Source organism: Manis pentadactyla, chromosome 7 (assembly GCF_030020395.1).
Source record: "Manis pentadactyla isolate mManPen7 chromosome 7, mManPen7.hap1, whole genome shotgun sequence".
Taxonomy (NCBI): Eukaryota; Metazoa; Chordata; class Mammalia; order Pholidota; family Manidae; genus Manis; species Manis pentadactyla.
This window is the reverse complement of record NC_080025.1, coordinates 126,353,494-126,369,098: the sequence shown is the minus strand read 5'-3', so window position 1 is coordinate 126,369,098 and position 15,605 is coordinate 126,353,494.

The window sequence follows — 15,605 nt, the reverse complement described above, 5'->3', positions numbered from 1 at the left end:
GAAAGGGAGGAGAAATGGCTTTTGGGTGTACAACAAAGTGCTTGCTATGTTGAATTATGGTGTATTATCAGACTTCTGATAGACTTGACTATTACTAAATAGTAAAACATAAAAATACTTTTTGTTTGAACCTTGACAACCTTCACAATTAAAAAAAAATAAGGTAATTCTAGTGCCTTAGATTTGAATATTGCTTTTCCCTTTGGAATCACTTTCATGGTCTCATCATTTTAACTGTAACCCACAGAAAGAGACAAAGCAGCTCTTATTTCCTTCCATGGTACAGATGGGAGCCTGAGATTCAGAATGGTCAGGGGGCTTGCCCAGCCAGTGGCATCCTTGGATGCCACAGTTCTCAGCTGAGGTGACCCCTGCAGCTCTGCACTGTGTCATCCACGAGCTGCAGGCTCACGTGGGCTCCCTGGGGTCTGAAGGTGGTCTCACAGAGCCCCGTGCTTTGTGGAGTTACTGGTTGTGCCCTGTTGAGGGAGAAGAAAGGCAGACAAAGGTTAAAGCTCTGGCCTAACTTTAGGTAATCCCAAGCAGCTTCTTTGGTGTGAAATACACCTTTCAACCAACATTGAAAAGGAGTCTACACAGGCCTATTAGATTGGGCAAAAAGAGCAACTGGGTAATTCAGTCAAATAATGGGTCTATTTTATTCCCCCAAATGGATTGGTACTTTTCGTATGTAAGTACCTCTTAGGGGTGAGCTCCCAAGGGCAAAGACCCTATCTTACTCACCTCACCATTCCCAGCCCTGGCACAGTACCTAATTCATAGTAGGTGCTTCATAAGGACTGTCAGATGCATGAATGGTCTGAGTTAATTCTGTTGATGACTGATGTATTATTATCTGCCAGAGCATCATTTCTTTCCACATAGCACCAATCAAAAACTATAATTAATCCATCAGTTAATTACTAATCTGTCTATATTTTTGTCTCCATCATAAGAAAGTAAGTTCCGTGAGGGCCAACACTGGGTCTACCCGGTCCCAGCCCAGGGCCTGATACATAGTAAGGGCTCTCTAAATTGTTAAATGAAGTTTTGAACAAATGTTTGTACTCTTATTGCTTACAGTACCTGGCACATAGTGGGCCCTCAATTAATACCCATGGAATAAATGTTGACTACATATGAAAGTGACTGTATGGTAACACAACACACCTCTGACAGCTTGGGGTGAAGAGGGCAGCTTGACAAAGTGGAGCAGGGCCAGAGAGCCAGGTCACCCAGCAGTGCCCCAGACGGACAGACAGCCCTCCACGAGGTCCACCGGCTTCCATGGGCTCACACATGAAGGGTCAGGTGACCTGGAAGAAAGCCCCAGGGAGTGAGAGAGCAAATTCTCTGCAAAGAAAGGTAAAGAGGGGCAGGCTTTTAAAAGGCCTTGACAGAGGGTGGGAGACATTAAAGGTGCCAAAGAGGATTCACATGGTCAAGGCACCTTTTGGAAGTTTCAACCAGCAGATAAATATAGGAAGGATTGTAGGGAAAAAAAATAAAATCAAGGAGACAAATTATGAAAGATATTTTTTTAAACATTTATTCACTTATTCACCAACCAGGAAGCATACATTGAGGGCATGATATGTGCTGGGCACTATGCTAGATGCTGGAGAGGCAACAATGAGTAAGACTTAGTCCTGGACCTCGGCAATGGGTCAGGAGCATTAATGTGGGGAGGAGGGGAGTGGGGAGACGGAAAAAGGAAGACCCAAAGGATATTTTGAAAAAGACCACCAGCCCTGTTAACCTTAGGAGGAAAGAGCAGAGTCCATAAACCTACCTAGAGGTCCGTGATGGTGCTGCTGACAGAGACAGACCCCGGGGAGGTGGCTGGGTGTGGAGGGGAGAGAGCAGGGTGGGACTAAGATGCTTGTGAGTGTGGTTTTTCAGAACGTCTTGTTGCAGATGTCTAGCTATTAATTGGACGCTAAGTAAGCAGCCAAGGAATGGAGGCTGTTGTTCCAGGTGTCAGCTTCAGAGATGGGAGAGATGTCATCTCATGAAATCAGGGTCGGAGGGGACCAGTAGGCTCAAGCCTGTGAAATGCTGTGTCATCTGCAAGGTTTTGAGTGGAGTAGTGTGGAGGGTGCGAAAGCAGAGGGTGGAGGTGGGAGTTCGCCGGTGTACAGGTCAGAAGGAGCTCCAAGAAAGGCACATGTAGTAGAGGTCACCTTGGAGTTTACCGATCTACAGAAGGTCGGGGAGAGCCCCATGAAGAACACAGCAAGAAAGCACTTCTGCTCCCTTTAATTAATCTCCCTCAAATCATTATGTTCATTGCAGAAAATTGGAAAATGCAAAGAAGCAAAGCCATGAAATAAGTCATCTGTAATCCCACCACACTGAGACAACCCCTGTTAATGTGCTTGTGCCAATTTGCCCATACATGGCAACAGCCTCTTACATCCTCAGTTGGGATCCAGCCTGGCAACTCAGAAGAAATGACAGCCAAGAGGTGGACCTCAGCAGGCTCACCCTCGGGGCTGCATGCTCTTTCTCTCACCTAATTTCTCCTCCCCGTTGGAGTGGAAGGACCCTGGCCATGATCCAGTGTAGAGCTGGACTCTCTTCAGGTGCCTGGGGGCTGAACATGCATTGGGGAAGATGCTGTGGAGAAGCAGCAAGGAGCCTTCAATCCTACAGAAGGTTGGGATCTAACACATCCTGAGACTTCCAGAGTCTGGAGCCCAATGTTTGTTCCTGAAAGAGGGGCTTTACCAGACGACTTGCCTAACCTCCTTGAGCAGCTAGAGTCTACCTCAATGGGATACACCCTCTGTTTCTGTAGTTAGAGTACTAATTGTGCTGGGTATATAGCACGTCCTAGGTGACCCTCAAGGAATCCAGTCTTCCAGGGAAAATCCAGGAACAACTCAAATCACCATGGAAACCTGACTGTGACATGAATTGTCTGCCAGAGAACTTACATGGCATGCTGTTTCTAAGGGCTGACCCTGGGACCATACTGCCTGGGTTTGAATCCTGGCTCCACCATTTCTTAGTGAGTGATTTTGGGTGAGTTACTTACACTCTCTCTGCCTCCATTTCCTCACTGTAAAGAGTGCATTATAGTACCATCTCATAGGATTATTGTGGGGATAATTCAGGTTAATTCAAGTAAAGCACTCGGTAGCCACTCTACAATGTTACTGAGTTAGAGCAGAGGCATTCAGGGCCCACTGCATGGTGGGGTTGGTCTGGAAAGCTCCCTGAGGAAAGCACCTCGCTTGTATGGGCTGAGCAGTCAGGGAGGGAAGGAGTTCAAATGTGCCTGCTTGGCTAAGCGGAACATAATGACCAGGAGAAATCCATCCATCCTACTTGTATGCTGCTGTTAGGCCTGAACCCTGGTTTGTCCCATCGTGGCTGTAGTGAGGCTTAGAATGAAAAGATCTGTACATCCAGGGCTGAGGCATGGCTGCCAAGCACATATTCCTTGCAGCATGTTGCACAGCAGGCTGGCTGCCTAGTAGCATGCCCCCAGCACTTAAGGGCCTTGAAGGACCCTTCTGGGGCATGCCTGCTCCCAGAAGTGTGGCTCCCCAGCACCCAGCTCCTGTGGACATATTCTTTACCTGGGGAGATGTCACTTTAAAAAGTAGGGCATCTTTTAATCTGATTATACAAGTAATGAATATTTCTTGTAGAAAATATCCAGAGAAAACACTTTACATTTCTTATCATTCCACTGAGATCACTCACATTTTATATTTTTTATGCATAACTTTTCTCTCTTCTTTGTGTCTCTATATATGTGTATATGTATTTTTTCTATCATTAATAGGATCATACAATACATATTCTCTTGCAGTGTGATATTTTCCATTATCTTCAACTTTCTTTTTATGTCATTAAATATTCTTCCATGGTGTAATTTGTAACACCAGCATGGTGCAGCTATGCATGAATTATTTTACCAATCTCTTATGGTTGAAAATTTAAATAGTTTTCAATGATTTTTTTTTTCCTTTTCATAAACAATTCTCTCATGCATAATTTTGCAGATAAATCTTTCAAATGTTCTTGCTTACTTCCTTTGGATCATTTCTAAAGGCTGGGTCAACAGGTAGGCATATTTTGAGGCCTTGGATGCCCTACTGCAAGGTCTCCCGAGATCAGCCCCTCAGTGATGAATTTCCTACCTGAGAAGGTCCAGCTACCACTTGCAGGGAGCTGGGCAGATGCCACTTAGAAAATCCCCCAATGCTGAAGGAAATGGGCTGAGACAAAGAATGTGGCCGAGGGTGGTGTCAGCCCATGTGCAGCCAGGAGATTTAGCTGTCCCTGGAGAGCTAGGAACCTGCGGAGATCACGTAAGTATCTCCACAGAGGTGAGTGCAGTGTCTCAGAGAGGAAGAACCTGGAAAGGACAGGCTCTTTGCAGCTTGAAAATCTAGCTTTCAAGGGAGCCCCAGGTTTGCCCACATTGCTGGACTGTGGTCTGTTTGTCCTACCAGACTGTGCTCCACAAAGGCAGGGGTGCGTCTGTTCATCTCTCCACCCCCACACCCAGCCCAGGGATGGTAAATATTTGTCGACTGGCAGGAGAAACTCCACCCCAACTCATAGCCCCTGCTCTTCCTCATCCTGCATTTTTAGGTCAAGGCTGCTGGCATCTTACTGCCTGCAAAGCGTACACTGGAGCATCCTTTCTGGCGGCCCCTTGAGCGTGGTGTACCAAAGGTCTTAAAATATGCGCACCTTTTGACCAGCAATTTCACCTCTAGGAATACCCTAAAGCAATCTGCGACCCAACTGCCTGCTTGCCTTTCCTATTCCCAGCGAATCTCTTTCTCCCCCTTCAGTCATGCCACTGCTCCGCACACCTCCTGGGCTCCTTGGCATCCTTGCCTTTGGGAGGAAGGCATTTCCTCCCCCATGACCTACACACTCCATTCCTTCTCGAGGCACAGTTAAAATACTCTCTCCTCTAGCAAGCCTGCCCTGACCCCGAAGCACGACATTTTTTCCACTGTGTTAGAGTTGGTTACATGCGTGACTTATTTGAACTCCCAAACCACAATCTATTTGAGGGCAGGCAGGCAGAATCCACATCTTAATCTTCATCCTGTTCTACACCTGGCAGAGCACAGTACCAATAGCAGGTTCAGAGAGCTTAGGGAAAGGAGGTTCTTTTCCCAGCTTGGCTACTCCCTGCAGCCCTGGGAAGCCTAGCCTTCTGCCTGCTGATATTGGCGGCAGGCACAAGCTATGGAATTGCACACACGTCGTGGTGGCAGCAGTATTTTCAACTTCATTTTTCAGAATCTCAATCTAAGGTTTAGTTGTGCAAATGGAGGCTATGAGAGGTGAGAGGCATTGGCCAAAGGCACATGAAAGTTCTAGAGCTGGATTTTAAGTTTGAGGCTCATTTCTTGAGCCAAGTTGCTTCATGTTTATATTGTGATACAAATGTGACTATTTATAACAGAAAAAAATTCATTTCTTTACAGTAAGTTCAAGCATGCAGGACTTTAAATATATGCACTCAACTATTGAGTTTGGGGAAGGGTTCAATTACCTGAAATTTGACTTGAAGTCGCCAGTGCCATGAAACAGGGTGTTATGAGGTAAGGAGCCACTGTCGTTGCACTTTCCAAAGATCGGGAGGACCGGCAGGCCCTGGGCACCCTCTTTTTCTCATCCCCCAAAGCAGCACCTTTTTATTAATGAGAACTGGCTTTTTATTGGTAGCACAGTTAATTACTAATGATTGGTTTGCACAGTTTGCACAAGGAATAGTTGCTGAGATACTTAACCCATGCTGTGCCTGTAGGGTGGGAGCCCCCATGAGTGTCAGCCACAGTCAACTGTGCAAGGTAGGTAACACCCTTCTGATGTTGAGAATGAGATGGCTGAGGATCAGATAGGTTAATTAACCTCTTCAAAGTTACCCAGCAGAGCCTGGATTCTAGTCCCCGTCAGCGTGAGGTCAGGCTCCTTCCCCTGTCTGGGTGGCTCTCATCCAGGCCGTACATCAGAGGCTCCTGGTGCCCAGGTCAACCCAGCTGAATAAAGTCAGAATTGCTAGGCTTGGTGCCAGGCATCAGTATTTTTAAAAAGCTCCCCAGGAGCTCTAATGAGCAGCACAGTTGAGAAGGGCTGACCTGTGCCTCGCTGCCCCTCACCCCTCACCCCAAGGTTTCTTAACTCATGGGAGACACCCGACAGCAGTGACAGAGGCTCCCCTCCCACTCACCTCAGAATCATTTGGGAGCTTTAAAGACAGAAGGTTGCCCTGTGTACCACCACAAATCAAGTAAGGCAGAAACTCTGGGCGGGGAGGCAGGTACACATGTACTAGCACAAATATTTTTATAAATATTAGTGATAAAAGTACAGTCAGTGAGTTGAGAATAAGAGTCCAGAGGCTTGCACCAAAGGGACTCTCCACACCATGCCCTTAGGCAACTGAGGGGCCCAGCCTGACCTGTGACCCGTGAAGGGGGCCTGTCCTTTGGATTCCCAGCCAGCTGTGGGGAGGGAAGATAGAGGAGAACAAGAACCAATGTCCAACAACCCAGTATGCCAAGACATCTAAAAAGACATGAAATGTTAAAAAAAAAAAGAAAAAGTCTTACTTGCAAGTCAATTAAATGCTTCCCTGCAAATTTGTCGACAAATTTGCTTGACATCATCTTTCTTGACGGAGAAAACAAAGTGCACTTTAGTTTTTGCCTAGAAAAGTGATTTAAAGCATTGTCATGGATGGGGTCCTCATGAATGAGTTTCACTGTGGGAACAAAGGGGACTTGGCAGGCAGAGAGGAGCAGAACCTGGGAGTCTCCACTGTACTACTACACGCAGGCTTTGTATGCAAAGCGGAACAGAACTGCTGAATAGGGTTACTATTCTGAAGGTGAAACAAAAGAAGTTTAACAATCAGTGCAGGAAAGAGAGATCGGTGAACGCAGGGCAGAGCGCCCTTTCAGGAGGGCAGTCCCGCTGCTGACGCTGCTGCTGTCCGGGGTGTAGCTGAGCCGGTTTCTTCCAGGAGACACCCGAGCTCCATTTTCCCTGAAAGACCTGACCATGGTCATGGCAGAGGCAGGAAGTGCTTCTCGCCCTCAATTCTCCTTCACCTGCTTACGGTGCCTCCTTGGCCTCCTTCCTCCTGATGGGCCTGGGCAGAGCACTGCCCTGAGCTCTCTTTAGGAGGGCGTGGGAATTGCTGGGGAAACTGAATGAAGGCAAATCTCCTTCCAACCCAGCAGATCTCTCCACAAAGGTAGAAGAGAAAGAAATGCAGTTTTCTTATTGAATACCATTAAGCCAGAATGTGATGTGCATCAACGGCAATCTGCTCTGAGATTGCAAAGACAGAAAGAAACCTCCCTTTACGTGAGCAGGTACAACACATCAGCTAAGAGAACGTGACAGCACCATTTGTCACACACAGTTCATCCTAGAGTCACCTGGTTTTTGGGGTGGCCACCTGTGTTTATTAATTGCCTTTATTCAAAGGAAAACTAAACTAATCTCTCTACCATAAGAGCTAGTTCTCCTGGGGTCCTACCCTCCCAACTAGGAGGTGGGGCCCTGTCTTCCTGGATTGTTTCCAAGGAATGGTTCCGGAGTCCTTGAGAAAGACTTGCCTGGGGTCATAAAGTTGGCACGAAGCTTCTTTAGCTTTTGAAAAGATTTACATACATTTCAAAGAGACAGAGAAAGCACTTCCAATTACAGTACAGTTTTCTAAGTTAATGCTCTAAGGAAAGGTGGGGGTGGGAAGTCTCTTCTATTATTTTCAATAGACTCAAGTCTCTATTTTTCACTTCTATCTGCCCTTCAGAACTCTGCTTTGGACATGTTGGGGAAGGATGTGAATGTGTGACCCCAGGGCAGGCCTGGGCCCCTGGCCTGAGAAACCTGAACGGTAGAGTAGACTGTTTTTCACCTTGGGCCTGGGGAGGGAACAGGGTTGACGGTGCTCCCAAAGGGCCTCCAACGCTTGGGGTGGTTTCAGATTTGCCTAGGGTGTTAGCCATAATGGGGGGTCACTCACCCTACAGATCCCTTGACCCCCTTGCCTCCCTGGACCCCACCTGCTCTCCACGACCCCCTCATCCCACTCTGGTGCCTCTGAGCTCCCTGCACCTTGGGGATCCTGCCTGTTGTGGCTCCTAGGCTGTGGCTCCTGCCCTCCCTCTCCTCCCCAACACAGCTCCTGGCTTCTGTTCCACTCCAATTTGACTCTAACCCACTAGAAGCTGTAGCCAATTCTGTGGAAAGTTCAAATCTTTAGGGACTTCATAAGTTAGGCTTTATTGCTAAGTGTTCTCCAGAAAAAAAAAGTGGGGAGGGGGAGGTTGCAAAGCACAGCACAATGCTGCTTACTCTTTCCAAGCTCCTAATGTTCACATTGCAAACAATCTGCCAGAGGCATTCCAGGACAGGGTAATGTGGCTATTGGGGTCAAGGCAGGGAGGGCTGACTGGCTGAGGGAGTATTGTGGTATTGCGTGCCTCTGGGAAGGTTGGGGGAACAGGTTGGGAGGGAGGGACAGTTCTGAGGTACAGGTGCTATGACTGCACTCGTTTTGTGTTGGCAGATTCTGAGTAGCCCTTGCGCTGCATGATGGTTGTGAATGTGGGGGGTGTGCCCTCTTATATTATGTTAGGAGATCTGGGGCAGGAGCCTAAACTTCTGCACCCATGTGTGTCTCTGAGCATGTCTTGCTGTGTATTTGTGTCTGAGCATCACATGTATGAGCTTGGTCTTGCACAGTACAGGGTGTAGACAGGAGAAGTTTCCATGGGATTGCACCTTGCTGTCTGTGGCTGGGAAAAGCCGGGCACTTTCTTGCTACCAGTTAGTGTCGGCAGAGAGGGAGAGACGCTGACACTGGGATGATGTGTTGACAGGACCTTGTCCTCACAGCACCAGGGAGCAGGCTCCACCTGCCTGCCCATTCCCCTGGGTTGCACCTTTGTCCACTATTCCTTATTCTCCTGGCACAAAACTTGGCTGCCAGGGGTTGTGAGTCATAAAGCCAAATGTGTAAATTCTCTCATGCCTCCATGCTTTGCACCAGCAGGTCCCTCTGCCTGGAATACCCTACCTCTCTTTCTTCATCTGGTTAAATATTCAGAGACCTCCTGCAGGAAGCCTCCCCCATGCTCTGGGATGAGGAGGGAGCCCCTCTCCTGTACTCCTATCTCACCAGAGTCATGTCTCTGTTATAGCACTCTCCACACCCTATCAGAATCTGTCATTTCTTTGTCTCACCCATTAGACTGAGAACTCCTTGAGAACAGATTGCCTCTTTTATCTCTGGCTTCCTGCTCCCTAGCACAGTTCATGGCAGAAAGTGGACTGTAAAACGAATGAATCGAATGAATCGTGGGTAATGCACCTCATATTTGCATAGCATGTCTCCAGCACTTTCACAGACATTGTTCTCTGTTCATACTCCCACAGCCTGTGTGCAGGAGAGGCAGATGTTATTCTCAGTCTATTGTGAAGGATCCTGAGGTTAAGGACTCACCCATGTCTCCTGACCACCTCAGTCCCTGCTCTCCAGCCCAGAGCCACAGAGCGAAAGTGGCTGTGGCCTGGGACAAGCAGGTTTGGGGTAGCTTCATGGAGCCCCTAACACTCCAGTTGCTAGGAGATGCGTGTGTTGTGGGGGAGATAATGTGGAAAATGGATGAAGGGAGCAGCTGAGGGTCTGGGATCCTGGTCGCTTTGAGATGCCTCTGGTTGGCTCCCAGGACCTTGCCACATTCGGGCCCAGGGATCCACCTGGCTTCTCTCAGGTTTCTCCAGAGAAGCTGAACTAAAAGGATAATATAACAAGGAATTGGTTTATGTAGTTGTAGAGGCTGATAAGCCCAAACGTTGCAGGGTGGGCTGGCAGGATGGAGACCCAGAAGGGCAGATGTTTCAGTGTGAGTCTGAATGCTGTCTCTGGAGAAATCTCTCTTACTTGGGGGAGGTTTTGGCTAACCAGGCCTTCAACTGATTAGATGAGGCCCACCCACATTATAGACAGCAGTCTGTTTTACTCAAAGTCCACCGATTTTAATCTCATTCAAAAATACTCTCAGAGAAATACCCAGAATAGGGTGTGACCAACTATCTGGGCACCGTGGCCCAGCTCAGTTGACACACAGAATTAACCATCATAGCAAAGGATATCTGGGATCTTTGGGAGCCTCTTTAGGATGCAAGGAAGGGAAGGCAAACTGCTGAGTCCCAAAGCTTTGGTTTTCAACCATCTCAACTCCATTTATATTGAAATGAAGGATAAATGGGAGGATGGATGGATTAGTAGGTCGACAGATGGGTAGATGGAGAGGCAGATAGGAAGATAAACAGGGATAGACAGACACTAGTACTGCTAACTAGTAACTTTCAAGTTGGTATTAGACTGGCATTTTCAAAAATATACAACTAGAGAATGATAGAGCAGAAAGGCCAACTTATCCAACTTTAAGTTTCCACATGAGGAAAATGATCCCCAGAGAAGAAGGTGACTTCCTTGAGGTCCCACACGAGTTATTGGCAGAGGTTCAACGGCCTCCTAGTCTGATTGCTGGAATCGACATAGGAATGAGGTGTGTATAACGTATACCCCAGAACAGGCGAGGCTGAACTACAGGAGCACACCAACTCTGAGATCTCAGGCTTTACACCTCCAAGGCTAAGTGTGTGCTCATGCCGTGCATGGGTTTGACTGGTTGGCAGAAGAGCTCTACTCCACGTCCTGCCCTGACATCTCAGCATGCAGCTTCTGTGGCCCCAGAGGCAGGAGACAGAGAATGTTATTAGCCTGCCAGCCAGCTCTTCCATGCTTCAGCCCAGAAGCACCACCTGTCACTTCCGCTATCAGCCACACGGTGCCTAACTGCCAAGTGGGCCAGGAATGAGGGTGAGCACATGGATGTTTGTTGAGAAATGAGTGTTTCTGCCATGGGGCACTTTGCCATCCCTTTGTTGGGAGCCCAGTGTTCCCTTTCCCACATCTTTGGGCTGAAGCAGTCGCCCCAGGGTATCTCAGAACCAAGGACCTCCCTTGGGTTCCTGGAACCTCCTGGGGGTCTGACCTGACATTGCACAGAATGCCTCTGCTTTAACCACTGCCGAACATGCCGTGCTTCATGTGTGTGAGGATTCTAGGGAACATTCCTTTCATCCTCTTCTTCTGAGCCAGAGGAGCCAGAGGAGCAAGTATGGCAGAAGTCCTGGGCCTCCCTCTGGCCATCCTGCCTGAACCGGTTACCCCCATTTTTGCCTAAAGCGTGGGAGCATCATCCTAGGGAAATGGTCTGTCTGATCCTCCCTCACTGTTACCCGCTCATAGTTAGGACATTGGCTATCGGTATTCTCAGGCTTTTAAATCTTGTCCCTTCCAAGTTGGGGCTGATGAATAAGTATTGATCAAGCATTATGACAGTTACAAAAACTTTATAAGCTCACATTGCCAATACCCTATAGGTTGTTTATGTTTATGTTTAGAACAAAGTGCTACCAGATATTTAGTTGGGCTTGAATTGCGTAGTTCCCCAAAGACATTAGTAACTTTGGCTTTTCTAGTGGCATTAGTGTTCTTCAAATAAATTAAAATAGAGTGTTGCACTAAAATAACCAAGAATGTAAAAATATTAATTTAAAGTAGGATTTGTAGTTGGAGTTAGATCCAAAGAAAAGCAAGTGCTTAGGCACATACCAGTATCTTTATTGCTTCTGCTTCCTTAGGCCTGGGGAGGATTAATTGACCCTGAATCTTTAAACTTTCTTAGCTGTGTGCCAAATCTGGTCAGATTTGTCAAGAATCGGGGTCTGCAGGTTTTCTCCAGTCTTGATCTCTGATGTCAAATTAAGGACCTGCTCCAGGCCCCTTAGACCTTCTTAGAAGGTGACTTTGGTTTCTTCTGTTTTGTTTTGTTTTGTTTTTCTCTTAGCCCTGTTTCCTTGTAGTCTGCAGAGAGAAAGAGAGTAAATTTTAGCAAGGTGCAATGTTTCTAGAATATAGGAAACTTGTGACTGCCTTTTTCCGAATCAGCAGGAGTATTTTCCTTACCTAAAGGCTTTTCTCAGTCTCAGTTCTTTCCTGGGTTTGTTATTGCTAATCTCCAATGAAAGATCCCTTGGCAACCAGGTCCCTGATAAGGTTAGATTATAAACTGACTCCAAATGTCACTTGACTCTGCAGAGCCTGCTCTGTTGTAGGTACAAAGCAGGCCATCCTAGAATATGGCTTTTAAACAGAAGAAGGCACAGGGACACAAAATGACTTCTACCTGAGCCTTCCTGTGCGCTCAGCGTGATCCCAGGGGAAGTGAAATATACAAGTGCTGAAGGAGCTTTCAGTCATTTTAAGGGGAGTCCCTGGGAGTCAGATGCAAAGCACCATGAGGATGGTCACAGCTCTTGCAGTCTGACTCCGTGAGGCAACCTTCCCTGGGTTCAGACCACAGGCAGGGCTGTCCCTGCAGCAAGTCCCGGCTGCAAGTCTGCCTCTTCTGTCAGGAGTCAGGACAGGCATTATTGGCTTCTGTTCCCTCCCAGGTCACACGTGCTCACAACACATCCTCACTGTAACCCTGGGAGGTGAGCAGGTTGGAGTTGAGTAAAAACCCACAGCACTGAGCTGTCCATCAGCAGATGTGAGGAGGAAGTGGGCGCCGGGAGAGACCACTGCTGGGCTTTGCCATGTCCTGGCAGGAAGGGAGTCATTCTTGGGAGAGTTCAGCCCGTTTGATCCCGGGGGTTTGGGAAGGGCTTGGAGAAGCCTTGGTGTGGACAGCGCTTTTCCCCTTAGAAAAGCTAACCAACTTGGTTAGTAAAGTCACCCGATGCTGTTCTTATAAAAAGGGTCAAATTATGCCTCTGTCCTGCTGCCGCAGCTGCACTGAGAGGGCAACAAGAAAGGCTTGGGAGGTGTGTAGATGGAAATTGTTGATGTTTATTGAGTGCTTGCTGAGAGCCAGGTTCTCCTGAAACCTTTAATTCATGATCTTTTTATTTATTTGTTGTTTCCTAAAGTGGTCAGAGCTCCTGGGCCTCAAATTCTCACATTCAAAACTTTTTAAAAAATGTAAATGGATGGTCATACCAATACCATACTATTGTTTATTTGTTATAATGTTTTTCTAGTGCAGTATATACAATAAAATGCACAAATCTTAGTGTACAACTTGGTGAATTTTGACATGTATAACATTATTTATTAATATGCATGATCTTCTCCAGAGGAATAAAGTCTCATCCTGTTTGGGAACAATCAGGACAGAGAAGAATTCAACTCTTGGCAAGTCCTGGTGCCAAGAGGAGCTGTCCTAATAAGATGACTTATCCCTCCACAATGCAGATCACCGGAGGGGAAAGTCCCTGCCCTCTCAGGCATCCTGCCCCCCAGCCCCTTGGTCTTCTCCACCTCGCAGTGCCAGGGTAAGCAGACGTGTCTCCCTTCAAGGTGCGCCCAGGGACTGCTCGCTGAGCAATGTGCTATGTGCTTATTTTTACATTATCTCATTTTACCCTCACCACAATCCTATGAGGATAATATTTTTGCCCCCATTTTACAGATAAAGACATTGAAGCAAGGAGGGGATGAGGATTTGCCCACAATCCCACAACTAGAGGCCCACAGAGCCAAATTCTCCCCAAGTCAATTTTAGTCTCCTGGCTAGGTAACCTGTGGAGGTTCTGACTCAATCCACATGTTTCTACCCTTTGGCTTCACAGTTGGGTGACTGGGACCATTGAGAATCTCGGGCAGGGTTAGGAGGGTCTGAAGATTTGTGGGAAGGTGTCTTGTCTTGCAAAATTGATCAGTAAACAGACAAAAACAGAAAACAAGTGATCTACATTTATCAATTCTATTAGTCAGCTAGACCTCCCATAGAATACCATAGACTGGGGAGCTTAAATAACAGAAATTGATATTGTCACATTCTGGAGGCCAAAGTCTGAGATCGGGTGCTGGCAGGGTGGATGTCTAGCGAGAATGGCAGGTGGCCGCGTTCTCACTGAGTCCTCATGTGGCCATTCCTGTGTGGACACGTGCCTGGTGTCTCATCCTCTTCTTTTAAGGACACCCATTGTATTGGATTAGGGCCCCGCCCTTATGACCCTTATTTAACTTAAATTACCTCCTTAAAGGTCCTATCTCCACATACAGTCACAGTGCGGGTGGGGGCTTCAACATACGAATTTTAACAGGACACAATTCAGTCTAAACATTGATCATTCAAAGCTTCTCATCTCCTGCAGCAGCCCCTACAGCGTGGGGCACAGTCAGTTGAATCCCAGGGGTCAGCCCCTTCTCTGCAAGACTCGGAGGCCAGAGACTGCTCCCTGGACACCACATCCATGAGGGACCATGGCTCCACTGAGAATTCATAGAAGGCTTTTTACAGAACATTACTACAGATGCCTGCAGCTCTATGAAACCCAACATTTCCATGTAATTTTCACTTCAGCTAAAGCTTTTACATTTACCATCTCAGCACAGGGACTGAAGTCACAGCCCCTTATCTTGTCAATGTTTCTATCAGTATTACTTTTTTTTAGATTCCTCATACTAAGTTTTCAGAGGGCTATGTTCTTTCCATATACATAATTGATTTCTCTGATCCTATCTCCAGAATAGTTCTTTCAATGAAAGGAATGGCTTTCCAAGAAATCATGCATATCTTGATAAACTAGCTCTAAAAGAAAAAGGATAAAAGCTCTATTTGTAGAGTTTGCCAATTTCCATGGTGTAAATATTCCCACCATTATAGATTTCAAGCTACCAATGATTTAAAAACTGGCTCACAGGTTTCCTGAATATTTTGCGCTTGGCTCTCATGAGCTAGTATGAGTCTGCTCCAGCACATCACTGCTTTTCCTGCTAGCGGCCATGAAAGCCATTTCGTAGATTTTAATCTGGAAAAGGGATATGATCTGAGATCTTGACCAAAATGAGTTGACTGGCCCCTTCAGGACCCAGTCCCACAATCTGATTTCCAATCTCACGATGCTGTTAGTCTCCAAGCACAAATCCATGTACACCTAAAACATGCTTCTGCTAAATCTTCCTAACTTAGAAGAATCACCCATTTGCTGGAAATCAGTCACCACACTGGCCATGGGGATTCTGGCGGGGCCTTTGTGTGCATGGGAAAAGTCAAAAGTCAATCAAGAGCAAATCAGGGTAGGATTGATGGCTGCTCCACCTTGTGGTGCTTTGTCTGGAACTGGACAGCTTTCTATTTTTCATTCAACAGGGGCTGCTTGGGCCTCAGCTAGTGCTTCCTGCCTGACCTACTGATGACAGGGTAGTCAAAGTGGTGTTCAAGTTCTCCTTGAGCCCTGAGAGACTGTCTACATTCCATGTCAACATGTCCAAGGAGCTTCTATCCCAGAGGCAGAACTGAGAGCTCCATGGGACAGGACATTAAATATTCATGATTCCAAGTTCATGGCCATGAAGTACCACTTCAGAGGAAAGCAGATATCTGGGAGCAGAACCTGGGGACAACTGGAGGTAAAATACTCCACCAGGTGGAATGTAAGTGGGAATTACAGTAACGTTTAGCCTTGGTATGTGATGGTTTCCAGGCCAGTATGGGAAGGGAAGGGGTGACTCCCCACCTCTTTCC